Source organism: Schistocerca cancellata, chromosome 2 (assembly GCF_023864275.1).
Source record: "Schistocerca cancellata isolate TAMUIC-IGC-003103 chromosome 2, iqSchCanc2.1, whole genome shotgun sequence".
Taxonomy (NCBI): Eukaryota; Metazoa; Arthropoda; class Insecta; order Orthoptera; family Acrididae; genus Schistocerca; species Schistocerca cancellata.
This window is the reverse complement of record NC_064627.1, coordinates 966191665-966213671: the sequence shown is the minus strand read 5'-3', so window position 1 is coordinate 966213671 and position 22007 is coordinate 966191665.

Sequence of the window (22007 nt, the reverse complement as noted above, 5' to 3'; positions counted from 1 at the left end):
GAGGCGGCGCAGCCTTCCGTCTCCCCCGCGGCCCGCGACTGGCAAGGTCGTCCGCGGGGTGGCGACCGAACCGGTTGTGCCGGTTTCCGCGCTCACTCTCCGCACAATCCGCGACGCCGTCTTCAAGGGATTTTGCACGTCTGACGGCCACGAAAGCGGAAATAAATCCCTCCTCATCTCCCCACTGAAACGATCTGTATACATCCAGTAAATCTCTTCATTGTTTTACAGGGAGTAGAGAACTGATTGGAATAATATGCACCCACCCAGTAAAGCTATTTATTTTTTGGTATTTTACACATAGCTGCGCAACAGCAACGGTTCCACGTAATAAGACTAAAAACAGCCGACCAGTTGCAATGGATAAAGAAATCTTTACCTAGGTTTCGACGGATTTAAATCTGTCTTCTTCAGAAGGCGGCAGTATTACATTAATATGGAATGATGTATTATCGTCGTTTTTACAAATATCCATTAGTCCAAATTAAAATATAGCCCTGAAAATAGGGTTTGTCACGTAAATAAAAATTGGTACATGGATGTTGCAGAGCTCAAAACATCCATGTACCAATTTTTATTTACATGACAAACCCTATTTTCAGGGCTATATTTTAATTTGGACTAATGGATCTATGCAGATATTTGTAAAAACGACGATGATACATCATTCCATATTAATGTAATACTGCCGCCTTCTGAAGAAGACAGATTTAAATCCGTCGAAACCTATGTAAACATTTCTTTATCCATTGCAACTGGTCGGCTGTTTTTAGTTTTATTATTTATTTTTTTATCGGGAATAGATAACCGATCTTTCACATGTCGGAATAAGCCAAAATAAACTGAAGTTTCACATCTCGGAGTAAGCAAAATAGTCTCCTTCACAATAATCCACAACCATGACATGTCTGAACATCTGTGGAGGAATGGCAAGAACCGAAACCAATGAAGGTAGTGATGTTGGACGCTGGAATCTGAAGTAATGTCGACGTCCTAACTCATCCCAAATGTATTAGGCCAACATTACTCAGGGCTGGCCAGTCTATTTCAGTGATGTTGCTGTCCACAAACCATTGCCTCAGATAAGCTTTTATATGACAGGGTGCATATATTACTAATAAAAACAGTCATCATTTCCGAAATGTTCCTCCACTTTGCGCAGCACACATTGCTGTAAAATGTGTCCACACTATGTGATCAAAAGTATCTTGACACCCCCATAAACATACGTTTTCCATACTAGGTGCATTTTGCTGCCACCTACTGCCAGGTACTCCATATTAGCGACCTCAGTAATCATTAGACATCGTGAGACAGCAGAATGGAGCACTCCGCGGAACTCACGGTCTACGAACGTGGCCAGGTGATTGGGTGTCACTTGTGTCATTCGTCTGTACGCGAGATTTCCACACTGATGAACATCCCTACGTCCATTATTTCCGATATGATAGTGAAGTGGAAACGTGAAGGGACACGTACAGCACAAAAGCTTACAGGCCGACTTCGTCTGTTGATTTACAGATACCGCCGACAGTTGAAGAGCGTCGTAATGTGTAAAAGGCAGACATCTATCCAGACTATCACACAAGCAATCCAAACTGCATAAGGATCCACTGCAAGTGCTACGGCAGTTAGGTGGGATGTGAGAAACTTGAATTTCGTGGTCGAGCGGCTGTTCATAGGCCACACATCTGCCAGTAAATGTCAAACGACGCCTCGCTTGGTGTAAGGAGCGTAACCATTGGACGATTGAACAGTGGAAAAAGTTGTGAGGAGTGAAGAATCACGGTACAGAAAGTGGAGATGCGATGGCAGGGTGTGGGTGTGGTGAATGATCGGTGAACGTCATCTGCAAGCCTGTGTAGTGCCAACAGTAAAATTCAGAGACTGTGGTATTATGGTGTGGTTGTGTTTTTCACGGAGGGGGCTTGCAGCTCTTGTTGCTTTGCGTGGCACTACCACAGCACAGGCCTACATTGATGTTTTAAGCACCGTCTAGCTTCCCACTGTTGAAGAGCAATTCGGGGATGTCGATTACATCTTTCAACACGATTGAGCACCTGTTCGTAACGCACGGCCTGTCGGGGAGTGTTACACGACAATAACACCCCTGTAATGGACTGGCCTGCACAGAGTCCTGACCTGAGTCCTATAGAACACCTTGTGTATGTTTCGGAAGTCCGACTTCGTGCCAGGCCTCATCGACCGACATAGATACCTCTCCTCAGTGCAGTACTCCTCGAGGAATAGGCTGCCATTACCCAAGAAACCTTCCAGCACCTGATTGAAGGTGCGAGAGTGGAAATTGTCATCAAGGCTAAGGGTGGGCCAACACCATACTGAATTCCAGCATTACCGATGGAGGAGCCACGAACTTGTAAGTCATTTTTCAGCCATGTGTCCGGATACTTTTGACCAAACAGTGTACGTCATTACGCATTCAGTAGTTTCAGTGAGGGGACCACACCCTGACCACGAAAATCAGCCTCATATCACAACACCACCTCCTCTGTACTTCACTCCTGGCTCTATACATGATGCCAGCTAATTCTCTCCCGGCATTCACCAAACCCAAACCCTTGCGGCAGCTTGCCACAGGATATAGCACCATTTATCACTTCAAGTGGATCGTTTCCAGTCATCCACTGTCCAGTGGCGTTGCTATTTCCACCACTTCAAGCATCCGTTAGCACAAACTTCAGGAATATGTGCCTTATAAGTTCAAATGGTTCAAATCGCTCTAAGCACTATGGGACAACATCTGAGGTCACCAGTCCCCTGGACTTAGAACTACTTAAACCTACTAACCTAAGGACATCACATACATACATGCCCCAGGCAGGATTCGAACCAGCGACCGTAGCTGTAGCTGGGTTCCGGAGTGAAGCGCCTAGAACCGCTCGGCCACAGCCGCCGGCCGGCTTATAAGTAAGTTGCTCGACCACTGTATCCCATTATTTTTAACTCGCTACGCAGTCATTGTGCTGGCTGAATTGCTGGTACTTCTGTACTCGCTGGTGATTTCTTCTACTGATTTTATGACAGTTTTGAAAGAGAAAAGTCTTCGTGCGAGCATCAAATTAGAAACAGAATGTTTACTGAATACAGTGCATACCGACAATCTTTCTTTCCACGAACAATACGAGACTGGAACAGAAGGGAGAACCGATAGAGGTACTCAAGGTACCCTCCGCCACACACCGTCAGGTGGCTTGCGGAGAATGGATGTAGATGTAGATACTCCTCGTAGAAACTACTGTTACCTTCTTAGACACCAGAATGTGGTCAGTTTCGTAGCAAAAACTTTCAGTTTGTTCACACGGGAAACAAACTAAGCAGGATACAGGATATTACATCGCTTGCTCATAAATCGATAAATGTGTCAGAGATGTATACGTAAGGTATCCATGTAACTACTGGTATATTACATGCTAAAAAATTTAACAAGCAAGTCCAGTGCAGAGAGAGCCAAAGCAGCAAATACATGTTCAGAGCAAGGTAAAATCGAAGAAAGAGAGGGAGGAAGTTCTTTATTCGATTTGGACGTAAACAGTTAATATATACAGTTCTACTACACGATACATAAAATAAAATTACAAATCTACTACCATGTACACATACGTAACTATATGAATAGTATTTATAACCCTTACAGTAGAACGAAAATGGCAAGCTGCAGAACTTCGACTGAGAGTTCAGTGTACAATATAATGACCTGGCTGCCACCTAAATGTCATCGTCCCTACGTTGCTAACAGCTGCTAAAGTGATGGGCGCGCCTGATCATTGTACCTATATGATGCTATTACAAATATAAAATTCAGATTACAACTGAAAACAGATTTTACTGTAACGCTTCACAGATATTTATAATTCGTGACGTGACTGTGACAGACGTTCCATAGAGAAGATAAAATTACGTAAAACTACGTAACAAGCGATCACACAAATGGTGAACCATAATTCCATGACAAACTTTCAGAGGTGGAAGTGTGGCCCGAAACAAGAAACAATACACAGCAAACAGGGCCTCTAAAATGCATACCGTGATAGCTGAGGGGACTTGATCAGTAGGTGTGATTAACAATAGCCCTTATGGCATGCACGTTAAAGCCCATGTTTCCTGGACATGTTTTGTCTTGCTTTGGACAATACTACCATCTTTTAAATTATGGAGAGCAAAGAGCTATCGCTAGAAGAGATGTGTCTTACAGCAGCAAGATAAAAAAGCCCTCTTAGCTCTTAAGGTATGCATTTTAGAGTCGATGTTTACTAGACTTCCTTTCTTGTTTTGGTATTTGTAAAGTAAGAAAGTTTGTCAGATGTAGTTTGGTTCACAAATATGACAAAAGCAATTAGTCACAGCAAAGAAATGGCATGATGTACAAATGTAAATGATGATAAAATACGCAGTGAAACGATGACCAGTTTTCAATGTAGCATCATGAGCCTAAGGTCGTCTAGCATGCGCTACCAGCGGCTAAAAATGTGCTGCCGGTGCCTAATACGATGCCAGATCATGCATGGAGTGAAAATTCATGATAATCGAACACATTAATATATCTATACATAAATAAGTGGACAGAAGTAGTTTGCTACGGCAAAAATATGCCAACGTGTAAAACATTCCATGACGATACAGTATACTAAGAAACGATGGTTTGTTTACATGGACACCTAGTTTGGTTACGGTAAGAGGTTACAAATGGATTTAGGTTGCAGTAGGTATGCAGAGATGAAGAGGCTTGCACAGGATGGACAAGCATGGAGAGCTGCATCAAACCAGTCTTCGGACTGAAGACCACAATAACAAATTGCAAGTTCTACATCACAAGGTTTATTGCGAACATGATACATGGAACATGCAAGAAACTGAAGTAAAGTAACCATAACATCAACATTTCAAGGAAATGACGGCAAAAAGTTCTGTGCTTCCTATTTCTGTTGTTTAAGGATAAAATCAGAGTTCTGAAATTTGCCACTTAATATAACGCTTATATCTGGAGTGTGCGGAGGAGGGTGTATGCCAGTTTCGTAACCGACCGTTTTCGTCCATGAATTATACTCTACGAGTCTGCCGATAAATATGAGTCTGGCATCTGCGTTTTCCATGGTTACATTTGTGTTGTGATTCCGTGATTCGATCTTAAATCACTCCAGAGAGAAACGAACAGAAACGTGCTATAAGTTAGTACCAGTACACGAAATTCGAACAAAGTGCTTAAGTGTATGGGTATCTAATACTGGCGAATCTTCCTTGAAAAGAAGAAAAATAGTGAATGAGTTGAAAGTTACTTAGTACCATTTGATTGTAAAGGAATTAGTAAATATCAAACGTACAGTGCAATCACTTATCTTGAAACGTTCGGTTGCCGTAGGTGTGTAGAGATGAACACGCCAACGTGTGACGGAGAACGTTAGACATCAGCGTGAAAACACTATGGAAATAACTTTTGTATTATACTTTTTCGTTGTTGTTGTTGTTGTGGTCTTCAGTCCTGAGACTGGTTTGATGCAGCTCTCCATGCTACCCTATCCTGTGCAAGCTTCTTCATCTCCCAGTACCTACTGCAACCTACATCCTTCTGAATCTGCTTAGTGTATTGATCTCTTGGTCTCCCTCTACGATTTTTACCCTCCACGCTGCCCTCCAATGCTAAATTTGTGATCCCTCGATGCCTCAGAACATGTCCTACCAACCGATCCCTTCTTCTAGTCAAGTTGTGCCACAAACTTCTCTTCTCCCCAATCCTATTCAATACCCCCTCATTAGTTACGTGATCTACCCACCTTATCTTCAGCGTTCTTCTGTAGCACCACATTTTGAAAGCTTCTATTCTCTTCTTGTCCAAACTAGTTATCGTCCATGTCTCACTTCCATACATGGCTACACTCCATACAAATACTTTCAGAAACGACTTCCTGACACCTAAATCTGTATTCGATGTTAACAAATTTCTCGTCTTGAGAAACGCTTTCCTTGCCATTGCCAGTCTACATTTTATATCCTCTCTACTTCGACAATCATCGTTTATTTTACTCCCTAAATAGCAAAACTCCTTTACTACTTTAAGTGTCTCATTTCCTAATCTAATTCCCTCAGCATCACCCGACTTAATTTGACTACATTCCATTATCCTCGTTTTGCTTTTGTTGATGTTCATCTTATATCCTCCTTTCAAGACATTGTCCATTCCGTTCAACTGCTCTTCCAAGTCCTTTGCTGTCTCTGACAGAATTACAATGTCATCGGCGAACCTCAAAGTTTTTACTTCTTCTCCATGAATTTTAATACCTACTCCGAATTTTTCTTTTGTTTCCTTTACTGCTTGCTCAATATACAGATTGAATAACATCGGGGAGAGGCTACAACCCTGTCTCACTCCTTTCCCAACCACTGCTTCCCTTTCATGCCCCTCGACTCTTATAACTGCCATCTGGTTTCTGTACAAATTGTAAATAGCCTTTCGCTCCCTGTATTTTACCCCTGCCACCTTCAGAATTTGAAAGAGAGTATTCCAGTCAACATTGTCAAAAGCTTTCTCTAAGTCTACAAATGCTAGAAACGTAGGTTTGCCTTTTCTTAATCTTTCTTCCAAGATAAGTCGTAAGGTCAGTATTGCCTCACGTGTTTCAACATTTCTACGGAATCCAAACTGATTTTCCCCGAGGTCGGCTTCTACCAGTTTTTCCATTCGTCTGTAAAGAATTCGCGTTAGTATTTTGCAGCTGTGACTTATTAAACTGATTGTTCGGTAATTTTCACATCTGTCAACACCTGCTTTCTTTGGGATTGGAATTATTATATTCTTCTTGAAGTCTGAGGGTATTTCACCTGTCTCATACATCGTGCTCACCAGATGGTAGATTTTTGTCATGACTGGCTCTCCCGAGGCCATCAGTAGTTCTAATGGAATGTTGTAATCAAATCTATCGTATTACTCTTACGTTCCTTGCATTCTATTACGCATTAACGAGCCGTAGCTATTCAATAGCTTTTAGCATTTCTGTTTTTATTACACTGCACCACATTAGTAATGAACTGGTTGTGTGTAGGTTTTTTTAGAAGAGGCATTCTCGTTATACCTCTTATAGTTAAGTGCTTATTCCGTCGCTTCTTGATGAAACAAATTCAGAATTATAAATGAAAAGCACAATACTGTGGCTATTCTTCAGTATTCATTTATTTCGTTAATGGGTTTTCGGCTTATAAGGCTCTCGTCAGACGATGACTACAGTCAAAGTCCGATGACGAAGCTAAAAGTAACGCGCTTTTCACATGTAAAATTACGTATGTTTACAAAATGAGTAGATTCGATAATGGTCAAGATGTTCAAACATGTACATGTCAATAGGAGGTAAGGACCGAACAAAACAAAACCGCTTCTGAGGTAATCGAAGTCCCTCTAGCCATGGTGTGTACTGATGGTGGATAGTTGCTTGTTGCCGTTTTGATTTGACATCTGAACCTCTAACAATGTTTTACTGAAATTTATGCTACATTAAAACAACTCAGTATAATTAGTTGTAGAACAAAATGCATGTCTATGTTTGAAGATAGAACACTTTTGGTTACTGTGATCAACACAGTTACAGTATTTTTTAAAGGAAATACAGAGCCGTGAAGCGCTGAAATACTACTAGCAGAAAACACATATTTACTAAGAAATGTAATGTTGCAAGAAAGATTATCGGTTTGGGTAACTGAGGGAAAGATATAGGACTACGAAGGTCTAAACGAGGATACTTCAGAAATAGAGGAACTGCTGTGACCAGCAGGGTGGTTTGGCGCTACTTGTCGTTTAGCTGCAACTTACATAATCTTTAAAACTTTTAGTACTTTGTGTAGATGAATTTCGGATGGTACAACGTCTTTTGCAAATAGCACGTGGACATATAACAGTCATGGCAACATAGCAATACAGAAGGTAGCCTGAAGTATCTTGTTGTTGTTGTGGTTTTCAATAAGAAGACTGATTTGACCCAGTCTTTTCATCTCTGCGAAACTACTGGAACCTACACCTTGCACTACAATTTTTCGCCCTCCGCCATACCAACCCACTCACCCATCTACACACATGCAAACACTCACATACAAGCACTTCCCTCCATCACGAAACTGACGATACCCCAATGCCACACAATGTGCCTTATCAACCTTCTGTTAGTCAGATTGTGCTACAGATTCTTTTTCTGTTTTTTTTTAATTAGATTGAATACCATTAAATTATTTAATCAATCTATTCATATAATTTTCAATGCATTGGCGGTTTATTCTATTGCTTGATTATTCGTGACAGTTTAAAATTGTAATTCTCATCAGGACACTATATCTTTTTGCTAACTCTCACTTCATGAAAGTAACCAAAATTTTCAGCTTCTACTACTTGTATTTAAAAAAATCCACATATTCTCTCCCACGACGCATCAGGATGCGCATATACGTGTGAAGTATGCTGGAGGTTTCTTCAACAATGTCGCTTCAGCATATATCAATTTCATGCATTACCGGCAGCGCCGTGAGAGTAGCGGGTGTTATTTAAATTGAAAAGGAAAGATTAATTCTGCGCCACCATCCACCAGGTGTCTGGACGGTTAAACTATCACAGTTAGATGGGAGGCGCGTTTTACAAAGCTATTTTTTATTGGCAAGCATCGGCGATTACTTGCAGCAGCATTTGTCTTCGTCGTGAGGTTAGATAACGACTTGCAGCGCAAGAAGAGCAACAAGTTTACTGAATCCTCAAGCAGAAAATCATTTATATTTCTCACCGTACATAAATCACTCATGACTGTTGAAAACATTCGAAAGCTGCCTGCAAGCGTAGTTCTGTTCTGAAACTAAAATCGTGTACATTATTTAGTGTGATTACTTACTACAGAGCAGAAGAGAACAGTTTTGAACTTAAAACCTTCTCTCTTTTTACTTTTGCACATCGTTATAATTTGTATCAGATTGCGTCACAGCAATATTTTTAGCCTGAAGCAAGGAACCTTTAAGGAAAGCGAGAGGAACTCAGTCGGAATTGTGAAGCGTGGCCTGTGACAAAATTACTTATAATCTTACTGAGAAATGTCTGTGTCGGAATATGAGAATACGATCGGACGGTAGCAACTAACAAAATAGAAAATTAAAGCAAGTAGCACGAAATACTAAGGTGGTAGACATGAAAATAACTCTCTTGAACTTATCTTTGTCTTTTCCAACAGTATACTCTGACTGTATTAGTACGTTATATTGCTGTGGAATATGTATCAAAATGGCAGTATAGATTCACATCTTCTGTGTTCTCTGTTGTATCTTCCAGATGTTATGGAGCAGAAACTCATTTAAGTTAAGTTCTTAATCACGGGAAATGAGCAGAATTTAGCGCTGCAAAGTGTAAGGGAGGAATGGAGGGCGTTTTTGTTTTTTTTTAATTAAGTGTTATAGGCCTCAGTCGTTAAATATGTGACATAAAATACGCAGATCAATTGACACACCGTCCCATAAAGTAATTTTCTATGGAATAATGCAAGATGCTATCGCTTATAGACAGAGAAACGACACAAATGATTTTACCCAGTAAAATCACACTGTCAAGAGAAAGCGCTGCAGTTTGAAATGGATTTTTTATTTCAAAATAGTCTATGCGACAGTACCCAATTCCGGATAAAAATGTCAAACTTGGTGTGAAAGTTTATAGGTGGCTAATACATATTGCAAACAGTTTTCTATCTGCGTCCCTGAATCGTGATAGGGGAGTCATTTTTCTTTTTTGTATACTTCAGCCTTCACATTTCTCCGAGATAATGAAAAAGGTATGTGGCTGATGCTCCAGCGAACTGGTATATGTTTCTTCACTTTTTTGAAGACTTTTGGGAATAACGCTACAAAGATAATTTTTGTTCTAGTTTGGGTTTTTTTTACAATAAAATGCAATAAAACTTCAAATCAAAAGCCACTTGAAACACGAACCAAAAGTTTTATTCAGCATGCACCCAATTCATCTACAAACAGTTGCGAAAATATTTGATGGCCTTAGTTCCACAGCCTGAAACTAATAGTTAAAGTTTCTTTCCGAATTTGCTTTCGAAAAAGTCCACAGCATAACAACTATCTCATCTAAAGGGCTGAGAACTCATGTGGTACAAGTGCCTGCTGCAGTAAACTGCTTAAATGCCTGTCAGAGTTAAATGGCTAGTTATAAAGTATTTGAATTACTGTCCAAACATCAGACATTTTGTTCTGATTATCTGTTAGTCCGTGTGTAGCTGTAGATATGGTTCGATATTGTAGGGATTCTGCATTATTTTTTACAGTATATTAAAAATGTCTATACTTCTTGCATCTTAAAACTTTTAAGAGTAAAACAGATACAAGGGCAAAAACATTATTTTACTGTGCTTTTGTTCCTAAAGATTTTTTTAGTAAACACAGATGATTTTCGTAGTACAATATATGGTCATTATAAAAGAGGAACATGTGCGTATTTAATTAAAAATTAATATAATAATCTGAAAAAGTAGCTAGATACCAAATAAAATAAAAATACATAAATTAAAATATGTTGCTGTGACTCCAACACATATGAGAGAGTATTCATTGTCATTTCCTATAATTCGCTTGCTGTCAGTGAGATAATGTCTTCCCTGGGGTTACATGTTGTACCACTGTGTTCTACATTTTTATGCCTTGATTGTCTCCTTATTTGGTCTCGTACCCTTCTTTCTCAACTCCCTCTTCTTACACTACGGTACATGCAATCTGGGAATGGGATATATTGTTACAGTAATGTGGTAAATTGGAGGGATGTGCTTCTTTATTTCCTGGTGATTTTTCCAATTCTCAAATTTTATTTCGTAATCATCTTGATCCAAACGCCGCAGAAGAGGTATTGATGGGCGACCAGTATTGCACATCCTAAAACCGAGTCAATAAACTCAAAATCGCTTTTCAGTGAATACTTGAACTGCATTGTTAGAGAATTTTCTTTGCTTATTCTGACCCAAATAATAGTTCTCCGCTCCATGTTATCGGCGATAGCGGCTCAGCTTTTCTCACCCGATGATGACGGCCAGTTGGCCAGGTGGAAAATATTATGTGCAGGTGACAGTCTGGTCCGGCTGAAGAAACGACAAGAATTTAAATATTTTTCCATTGTTTTTTGTTTATGTGAGCGTCTTTAGCCAGTTTGCCCTTTGCTACGGCTTCCATGGCTTTAAATTAAAGAAAGTTTTCTGTTTTCATTTGCACTAAGGAAAACTGTAGGCTGACCTTCTTCACTGTTTTCATTCCGTCATAGGGAACAAATACATATTTTACGCGCTTTTAGCATTATCAGAATACATGTAGGCGTGGCGAGGTTCAAGAAACTTGTGATCTATTGTGTCAATATGCTGACTGCGCGCAAGATATATTTGAACATGCATTAAATAGAGCTATAAGTAATCTTAAAAACATATACATTAGTCTGCCCGCATCTCGTGGTCGTGCGGTAGCGTTCTCGCTTCCCACGCCCGGGTTCCCGGGTTCGATTCCCGGCGGGGTCAGGGATTTTCTCTGCCTCGTGATGGCTGGGTGTAGTGTGCTGTCCTTAGGTTAGTTAGGTTTAAGTAGTTCTAAGTTCTAGGGGACTGATGACCATAGATGTTAAGTCCCATAGTGCTCAGAGCCATTTGAACCATATACATTAGTCTGTTGCACTAATTTCAAAAACATTTTCACTAACGATAGCAGCAGTTCACCTTTCGTCGGTCATTTCACTTGTACTGGTTGTATTCTAAATGTAGTCCCGGCATTGGCTTAGAGCATATACTTATGCTTACTTATATTCTATATATGTCAGAGAGTGCAGAACTATGCAGGAAATCTCTTGTACTTCCATTACTCTGAAGTAATCCAAACTTTAACTTAATACATGTGGGCTTAGGCTATTTTCTTGCGAAGTTTCACTTGTACCGTTTGTAATATCAACCCCTCAACTGTTTACACAGCATTTTAAATATTTTATACATTTCTTTCTGTTGTTCACGAGCGAAATGTTAAACAGCATAAAGACCTCAGTTCTTTCTCCAGTCCTTTCGCGAAAATAATTTATACGAAAAGAGTATTAGGCTATTTAAGCTATTAAAGTAGGAAAGCTCTTTTTCTGTATTTATTATTCGAACGACTTCTCTGAAATTTTCATTCAACAAAATCACATATGAGCGACATCACAGCATTCGGAAGTGAATGTCTGGAACCTATGCCTCTTTTATGCACACTTAACGGAGAACAGTAAAGCAAATTAGTGGGTTTGTAATTATATGTTGTGCAGCCGGTTGTCTCCTGTCCATGTAAATTATTCCAACCTGCATACAAACAAGCGTTAGCTCTAGGTAAACTGGAACGTCCCGTTTAAAAGCGCAGAAACCGACGACAGTATATCAGGACCAGTGTGTGTGATGCGCAAGGGAATTCTAGGCAAAATGACACTTGGCAGAGAAAGAGTAAACAGAACTAAATAGTAAATTACGTATAGACACATTGGGTATGAAACAATCCGATGATATATAACAAATATAACGCCAACCCAGTTAGCAAATAAAGGCAGCGACAGTGCGCATGCATTTCAAAATACTATTTTCTCTTAGAAATACCTCCAGTTGAGATGTAACTTTTACGCAGCTTAGATTAAAGATACTAATTTACTGTAATATAAATATCAAAATTTTTTTTCTGGTCTCTCCTTATTCAGCTTCTAGTCAATATTGCTCAAAATTGTTTCTAAATGCCACTGGCTGGTCACATCTGTTGGCACAAGATCTTAAGTCCTAAATATATAGACAATATTCTTTGTGTGACAGACTCAGCAATAAGAAAATGAACGTATTCGAAAGACATTCTAAGAAAATTAATTTGTTCTTGGCAAATTTTGAAACTGAAAATTTAGAGACAAATATATTCGAGGGTCTCCAACACCAATAATGTAAGGAATATTTATTATAGCAATATCTCCACTCTTATTGATTTCCCTTGTTAAAAACAATATCTCGTCCACAAATAAACGTTCTTTTGTAGTGATTTGTCATTTTTTAATGTTTCACGTGATGTTTCTCCTGGTAGAATAACCTGAGCTGCGTGTTGCAAGACGTGCAGTATAAGGCACTGATTGTTAGTAAAATATCAAGAGTATTTTTGTAAATGTAGGAATACACGTTATTCATTCAATATTCAGTTCACGTTTTTGCGATTTTACGAGATCCTTTTGTGGAATGAAGGAACAACCCAAGTATCCACTAACCCTGAAGATAAAAATACTGTTTCGAATTTAACAATACTCATTTTTTCAAACGATATTTCTTTACAAAATGTGCCCAGGTGTTTTATGAATGTCTGAAGAGAGCTGAGAAATACTTTTCTTTCTTTTTTTTAATTCAAAGCTTTGCTCTCAAACAAACGAATCTCTGGTGTCGTAGGATGGGGAGAAATTTCATAAACAGTAAAAGCGATCGAGCGATGACATTCTGGCTTAAAAGGGACGGAGGGCGGCGTGAGCACGTGGCTCCTGTGACGTCACAGCATGGCCGTTGTTTTGGCTCGGTGGAGGGGGTAGCTATTAGTTCCGGCCACAGCCGCCCACGGGCGCGTGGCGCCCCAGGCAGTGCATGCGAGACTGCTGGAGAGAGTGGATGTTCTGTGAATGGCGGTTCAATGATCTTGGGGAGAACGTAAACATTCTTACGCAAAACAGCAGCAGACGTAGAGTATCACTAGCTAAGTGTAAGTTATCAGTCGTTCAATACTAGGAGCATCATTTTTTCTATCGGAGGAAGAACCATACCATTAAATCGCGGACGATGAATTAGTTGCTGTATCGTTTTCAGTACTTAACCATTATAAAACAACAGTGTGAGCCCGTATGTTAATACAGTATCTGTGATATGGAAACTATATTTTTCTAAAAGTACATCAAGTTTTCTTCCGTTTCTACAGTGACTGAGAGGTTCACTAAAGTATTCTACTGCAGTCTTTTGTTAGCTGGCATAGTTGAAATCTATCGTTTTTTGTTTAAATGCTACAATGTAATGCTCTCACGCGAAAGAGACAAGGAAATAATGAGCCAAATATTTGATGATTAGAGTAAATTTGTTTCCAAGATGTCTGCATGGGTTTTACAAATGTGTCGTCATGATTTTTTACCAAGTATTTGTGTTCTTTAAGTAAATTTATGTGCAGGGTGCAGAATGAGGGGTAGTGATAGACGAGAGCGTGAAACAGGATTTATTTACAAAATATAGGTGGTTACTCATTTTTTGTTTCGATAGCTCTGCGAGATCGAGATCTGTCGTGGAAATATTACTAGCATTTTGGAAGACATTTACTGCGATAAGTCTTTGTTTTTCAAATAAATACCAAAACCCTACCTCCTAACAAAATAAAGGTTTTTTAATATCTAATGAAATTATGTTTCAGCTCGTTGTATACTTGTCATGACGGTTTATCGTCTTATTATCCCTCCTTTCTCATGTCTCCAGTACAACTATAGTAAAATAGCACGGGCGAACACACACACACACACACACACACACACACACACACACATTCAGAGAGAGAGAGGGGGGGGGGGGAAGAGACGGAGAGAGAGAATTTCTTTATTTTAAAAACATAGGTGTGGAACGATGAATGATATTCCATAATGCGTTAGTGATCCCTCATCTGCAGAATATATTTTAACATAATTAACTGCAGGGCCAGTTTGACGATTAGGAAATAGAGTAGTTTTCTAATCATATTTCAAAACGGCAAATAAAATGTTAGTAAAGTGAACAGTTAAACACACCTCTGATTTGTGCACAAATGTGCCCTCTGGTGGGCGTATACCTCACAACGAGCTCGGTGTTCTTATGTTTCTGTTGGAATTAAGAAGAGACATTTCTACATTACAGATTACTGATCCCGTATGATAGTTACATGCAATGATCAGTAATAAAGGCCTTTTATTTGTATGATCTACGAATATAACAGTCTCATTATATATAGGCAGTACTCAAAGTAATTTATGTTGGCTGGGTCAGTTTCTTGCCTGTCCTTTGCGAAGTTTTATTTGTTCGGTATTCCACTGAAATTTAAAATCAGGTTGAACATTCTCAACTCTCTCGACAAATTTACTTGACCTAAAGGCTCAAATACATACAGTCTGACAGATTTTGTTAAATAATTACTTAACAGCGAAACAAAGAGTTGGGCGTAAATTTTCTATGACCCCATGTGACTTTTGTCTCATTACCATTATGTTCGGCCGCCCTTAAGAGGCGCATCAGCGTCACTATGTACTTCACTCGTAAAACTCAGAGAGCGCAATGTCCTAGAACAATCAACTAATATAGTGTTTCTTCTTGAAAAGATAAAATTAAAATGATTCGAACTCTCACAGTGGCCCACAAATAATCGTTCTTTCCAACCATCATTCGCGAGTGGAACAGGAAAGGGGGCGGGAGAGGCAAGTGACAATGGTACACGAAGGTATTCTCCGCCAAGCACCACAATGTAGCCTAAGGAGCATAGGTGTAACTAGAAAAAATCAGAGTTCGATGGTCTTTCTGACCGTAATTATTGTTCGAGGCTTTCAATTGAAGATAACGATTTATGCGAATATGATGAAGACATTATATATTTTGCACACTATCAGAACATCTCCACTTTGCCCTCCCGCTCTCTTCTACAGTCACCACGCGTGTGCATCTACTACAGGTCAACGTTGTTGTAAAACATTTTATTATCGTTTTCAGCCATAATGTAATTTACAAGGTAAGATCGAATTTGAGGAATTATTTCACCGCACACTATTAGTATGTTAACATTAATACTTACTACGAAAGCATTAGCAGACTTTAAATTACACTTGCGTCACGGGTATCTGGCGATATGAACTATAACGCCCTCCGTCTAAGTCGCTGTCTACCACCAACAACCAGAACATGAGAAACACTTCTAATAATTTTAACCACTACAGCTTTCTAGAAAAGCATAATTATTGGAAGCTTCTCGCCTATCTGACTGTTCGATGTTCAGTGTAATGTTGGAGAAAGTAGACAGTGCGATTTACGGAAATTAAATTTCGATTATTATTATTAACATCGTACCAGAGTCGTGACTGTATTTTGTAAGCAACTTCGAATATGCAATTTCATCAGACATTGAATAACAAAGCAATAAAAATAAAACTACATTGCTGATAAAATATTTTTTTAGTGAAGAAAGTAAAACGCAGGGAGCAAACAATAACATTCATTTGTCTTTAAATTTGCTAAGAAACTGTAAACACGTCTTAATATTAAGGGCAGTTTCTATGTCTGAGTTAACCTTTGGACACGTTGGTCAACCACATATTTGAATGGTTGAACTTAGACAATTTCTTAACTGTACATCAAATTATTATATTAGAATGTAGCAGTATTTCCAGATTGCATAATTTCACCTCCTGCGCAACGTTATCAATCTCTCTTTGGTACATAAAATATTACCACAATCCCTATTCACAAATTTCCTGAGCTCAGTAATTAAATACGTGTCGCTAGAAATGACGGAATGCAGTTTGAAAGGAAGCTGTATTTCTAGCATCACAGCGCATGAGAAACAACAGTGTTGTGCTTGCTAGAAAAGTGACGAAATATGTTGCTTCTTGTCAGCATCAGAAGCTCAAATGAGTTGCTGATTGCTTATAACCGTTACGTGCAATAAGGAATAAAAATGATTCTAATTCATGTAGTCAACGAAAATTTAGATATACTCATTCTACGGAAATTGTAATTGTAACCACAGCCAAGAAAAGGGACCGCTGTCTCGCACAAATCTATACACTACAAACGTCCTATGTCTTCGCTGCTGTTTTAAGAGTTTCTGACATTCTACACTGACGCATCCAAAGATTACGTAATGTTCAAATAAAAATAGCAAAAATCATGCATAGTATATAACAGTCATATCACCCACGTAACCATTCTCATTACACTTTGCTCAAATAAGATAATAATCTTACAATTAATTTCGTCTTTTGGATAAGGAAGACTCGTGCAGTAGCTCCAGAATGCAAAGTAGTTTGGTATAAATGCATATATAAAGCGTATTCCTTACAAGGCTTTTGTTAATTGCAGTAGGCATAAGCTGTGCGTTCCTATAATAGTAAGTACCAATTTCACGCAGCAATCAGTGTAAGTTATCACTACATATAACAGATCGCTTACGGTTGTTCTAGCTACCTATACTGTTCACAGATTTCTTTTGACATTAAGTATCATGACAGTTACAAAGGACAGCAATCATATTTCAAGCGGTATACTATTTCGAAGTTCTTTCGTTACCACATTTACACCAACGCAGTAGCGCTACAACTCATCAGGCATCAAGTAAAAGCCTTGCACAGGAAAACAGTATGCAACTGCATAAAGCATACTGACATTTTGTAATAAACTGAGATCCCTGCTTCAGGCCTGAAAGGAAAACCCATTACTTAAAGACATGTATTACGCACTCACAAGCAAAAAAAAAAAAAAAAAAAAAAAAAAAAAAAAAAAAAAAAAAAAACCGGAGAACTCAAACTCAATATTGGTACGTTGCAGATATATCCTGTTGCTCTGCACATATCTCTTTATTTTAAATTATTTATTTCTGTTCAACAGTGTATGATGCTGGTACATTTTTGTAGGTAGAGGAAAAAACTTAATGGCAGTGTTGGAAGATACTAACTAGCCCACCTGTGTTACGTTAGTGAGCCTGCTACGTACTTTGCTATTTACTTTGCTAATTTAATCTGTGGTGAGAAAAAGCTGGCATCTTAAAAGGACTTTGTTGTTGTTGTGGTCTTCATTCCAAAGACTGGTTTGATACATCTCTCAATGCTACGGTGCAAGCCACTTCGCCCAGTAACTACTGCAACCCACATCCTTCTGAATCTGCTTACTGTATTCATCCTTAGGTCTCCCTTTACGCTTGTTACCGCCCCCCCCCCAACTCTTCCCTCCAGTACTAAATTGGTGAACCCTTGATGCCTCAGAATGTGTCCTATCAATCGATTCCTTCTTCTAGTCACGTTGTGCCACAAATTTCTCTTTTCCAAAAAATTGTTCAAATGGCTCTGAGCACTATGGGACTTAACATCTGTGGTCATCAGTCCCCTAGAACTTAGAACTACTTAAACCTAACTAACCTAAGGACATCACACACATCCATGCCCGAGGCAGGATTCGAACCTGCGACCGTAGTAGTCGCGCGGTTCCGGACTGAGCGCCTAGAATCGCTGGATCACCACGGCCGGCTTCTCTTTTCCACAGTTCTGTTCAGTACCTCCTCATTAGTTGCTTGATCTACCAATTTAATCTTCAGCGTTTCTCCATAGCACCACATCTCAAACGCTTCTGTTCTCTTCTTGTCTAAATTAGAGAGATTCGAGCGCGCACGGAGGCTTTCCTGCAGTTTTCTTCCCGCGAACCATACGCGACTGGAACAGGAGGGGAAGGTAATGACATTGGCACGTAAAGTGCTCTCCGCCACACACTGTTGGGTGGCTTGCGGAGTATAAATGTAGATGTAGATGTAAACTGTTTATCGTCCATGTTTCACCTCCATACATGGCTACAATCCATACAAATACTTTCAGAAAAGTCTTGCTAACACTTAACTCTATTCTCGATGTTAACAAATTTTTCTTCTTCAGAAACACTTTTCTTGTCATTGCCAGTCTACATTTTATATCCTATCAACTTCGACCATCAGCAGTTACTTTGCTGCCTAAGTAGCAAAACACATCTGCACTTTAAGTGTCTCCTTTCCTAATCTAATTCCCTCCATATCACCTGATTTAATTCGACTACATTCCATTATCCTTGTTAGCTTTTGTTGATGTTCATCTGATATCCTCCGTACAAGACACTATCCATTCCATTCAACTGCTCTTTTAAGTCCTTTGTTGTCTTTGGCAAAATTACAATGTCGTCGCAAAACCTGAAAGTTTTTATTTCTTCTTCTAGGACTTGAATTCTCAGCCAAATTTTTCTTTTGTTTTATTTACTCCTTGCTCAGTGTACAGACTGAATAACATCGGAGGTAAGCTACAGCCCTGTCTAACTCCCTTCTCAATCACTGCTTCCCTTTCGTGCCCCTCGACTCTTATAACTGCCATATGGTTTTTCGGCTCCCTGTATTTTACCCGTGCCAGCTTCAGAATCTGAAGGAGAGTATTCCAGTTAACATTGTCAAAAGCTTTGTCCAAGCCTACAAATGCTATAAACGTAGGTTTGCCTTTCCTTAACCTATCTTCTATGAGAAGTCATAAAGTCAGAATTGCCGCGCGAGTTACTACATTTCTCCGGAATCCAAATTGACCTTCCCCGATGTCGGATTCTACCAGTTTTTCCATTCTTCTGTAAATAATTCGTGTTAGTATTTTGCAACCGTTACTTGTTAAACTGATAGTTCGGTAATATTCATACCTATCAGCACATGATTTCTCTGGAATTGGAGTTATTATATTCTACTTGAAGTGTGAGCAACTGTCTATCTCACACAGTTTGCTCACCAGACAGAAGAGTTTTGTCACGGCTGGCTCTCCCAAGACTATCACTAGTTCTAATGGAACATTGTCCACTCCAGGGATCTTGTTTCGGCCTAGGTCTTTCAGTGTGCTCTCAGATTCTCCACGTAGTATCATATCTCCCATCTTATCTTCATCTAAGTCGTCTTCCATTTCCATAAAATGCCCTCAAGTACATTTTTCGTGTATAGACGGTCTGTATACTCCTTCCACCTTCTTGCTTTCCCTTCTTTCCTTAGGACTGTTTTTCAATCGAAGCTCTTGATATTGATGCATGTGGTTCTCATTCCCCCGAAGGTTTCATTAATTTTCCTGTAAGCGACATCTGTCTTATCCCTAGTGATATATGCTTCTAAATCCTTACATCTGCGTTCTAGCCATTCCTGCTTAGCCATTTTGCACTTCCCGTTGATCTTTTTAGGCGTTTGTATTTCCTTTCGCCTGCTTCAGTTACTGCATTTTTACATTTTCTTCTTTCATCAGTTAAATTCAATATTTCCTGTGTTACCCAGGGATTGCTACTAGCCTTTGTCTTTTTACCGACTTGATTTTCTGCTGCCTTCACTATTTCATCTCTCAAAGCCACCCATTCTTCTTCTACTGTATTCTTTTACCCTGCCAATCATTCCCTAATGCTACCTCTGAAACTCTCTACAACCTCTGGTTCTTTCAGTTTATCCGGGTCCCATCTCCTTAAATTCCTACCTTTTTGCAGTTTCTTCAGTTTTACTCTACAATTCAAAACCATTAAACTGTGGTAAGAGTCCACATTTTCCCCAGGAAATATCTTAAAATTTAAAACCTGGCTTATAAAGGGACTTTAAGCTTTGCAATCAGAGTTTCACTTAGAAGGATACGTGCTATTATTATATCGGAGTGAGGCATGGCTGAATAATTCATTTTTTGCAAAGAAGCAATTCGTACCACGTGACTAATTCCAATACACCGTTAAAAATTGCAACCCGGTGTAATGGGACTAAGTTATTACTTTGGACTCAGAATAAGAGAACGGCGATACAAATGTCTCGTATTTAAGTGCAGCTAATACCTTAAGAAAGACCCGTCTATCTACCAAAGGAGACTGCTTCGTCCTGTCCGGTAAACTCAATGCAAAAACATAATCAAAATTACCACAGTTTTGAGGTAACACAAGGTTTCTGTCACTATGTTTACAAATTGTGGAACAGTTTCTTCAATGTGGAAAGACTTATTTCTTCCAAAGTCGTCTTTTAAGCAGGATACAGTCAATTCCGTGGAAACTCATAATAAGTTTATGTGTGCCACTGTTTTCACATTTTTGGAAATCTTAAAATCTAGACTGAAAACCTGATAGCTCCGCTATCACATCATCAGCTGCAACCCGCTTTTCTCGAAATAGTTGCATTAAAGTAACAACAATGTTAGAGCCGATACGAGATAGCGAGCGTGTTGGTCTTATTGATCTGGAGGCGTACCGTAGTAGTGAAGAGAACGGCTTCTATCGAGTTTTCTTCTTCTTTTACCAGGCCTTACCTCATATCCTCAGGGGTCAGCACGTTAATCTGGAATTGATTCCTCCCTGCGAAGTAATTTGTGTACGCAATCTGTCTACGTGTAGTGATATACCGAGTGAAAGTGTGAGAGCGTTTTCTAGATGTTAGTGAATCGTGTAATTGAAGCGGGAGGCGGGTACCAGCATAGTATTCACCCAGACGGATGTGGGAAACCGCCTAAAACCCAAATTCAGGCTGGCCGGTACTCCGGGTCTCATTGGTAATCCGCCGGGTGGATTCGATCCGGGTTCGGCGCTCTTCCCAGAATCCGAGACGTAGCCTGCTAACGCACGCGGCTATCCAGGTGTCGCGGACGTCATATCGAATCGTCTTATTAGCATTTTTTTTTATAGTTTACCTAAGTAATTTGAGGCGATTTCCTTTAACATGTATTTTCCGCAAATTTCTTCAACTAAAATAATGCTTGGTTTCTTGTCAGTGTACACGAATCGTTAAAATGGAACCTTTCAGCTATCCTGCACTTTAATCTTCGCACAAATCACTTGAAATTCGGCCAGAGAGCAGTGAACTATTTACTCATTCCCCTACACGCCGTGAATGGCATTTGGCACCACGAATAAATCCTTTTATATTAATTTATTTTTCTGCTATTAGTGATTTATAAAAATCGCCCAGAGCGCAGCAAAAGGCTGTTTAGATAAAATTCGGCTCGCGGATCTCGAAGAAGCAGTTTTGCAACTTTTGTGTGATTTCTCTTTAGCTGCTAGCATATATCACAAGCAATAATGAATAAATAAAATGAAATTTACTGTTCACTTACGAGAGGAAGGAAATGGATAATTCTTTCATTAACTGCTGTAACAATGACGGTGTACATTAAGGTTTCTCAGTCCTAAATATCGACCTGAATACTACTGACAGTTTTCGTCCTGTTGCATCTTCGTTTTAAGCATTTTCAGTGT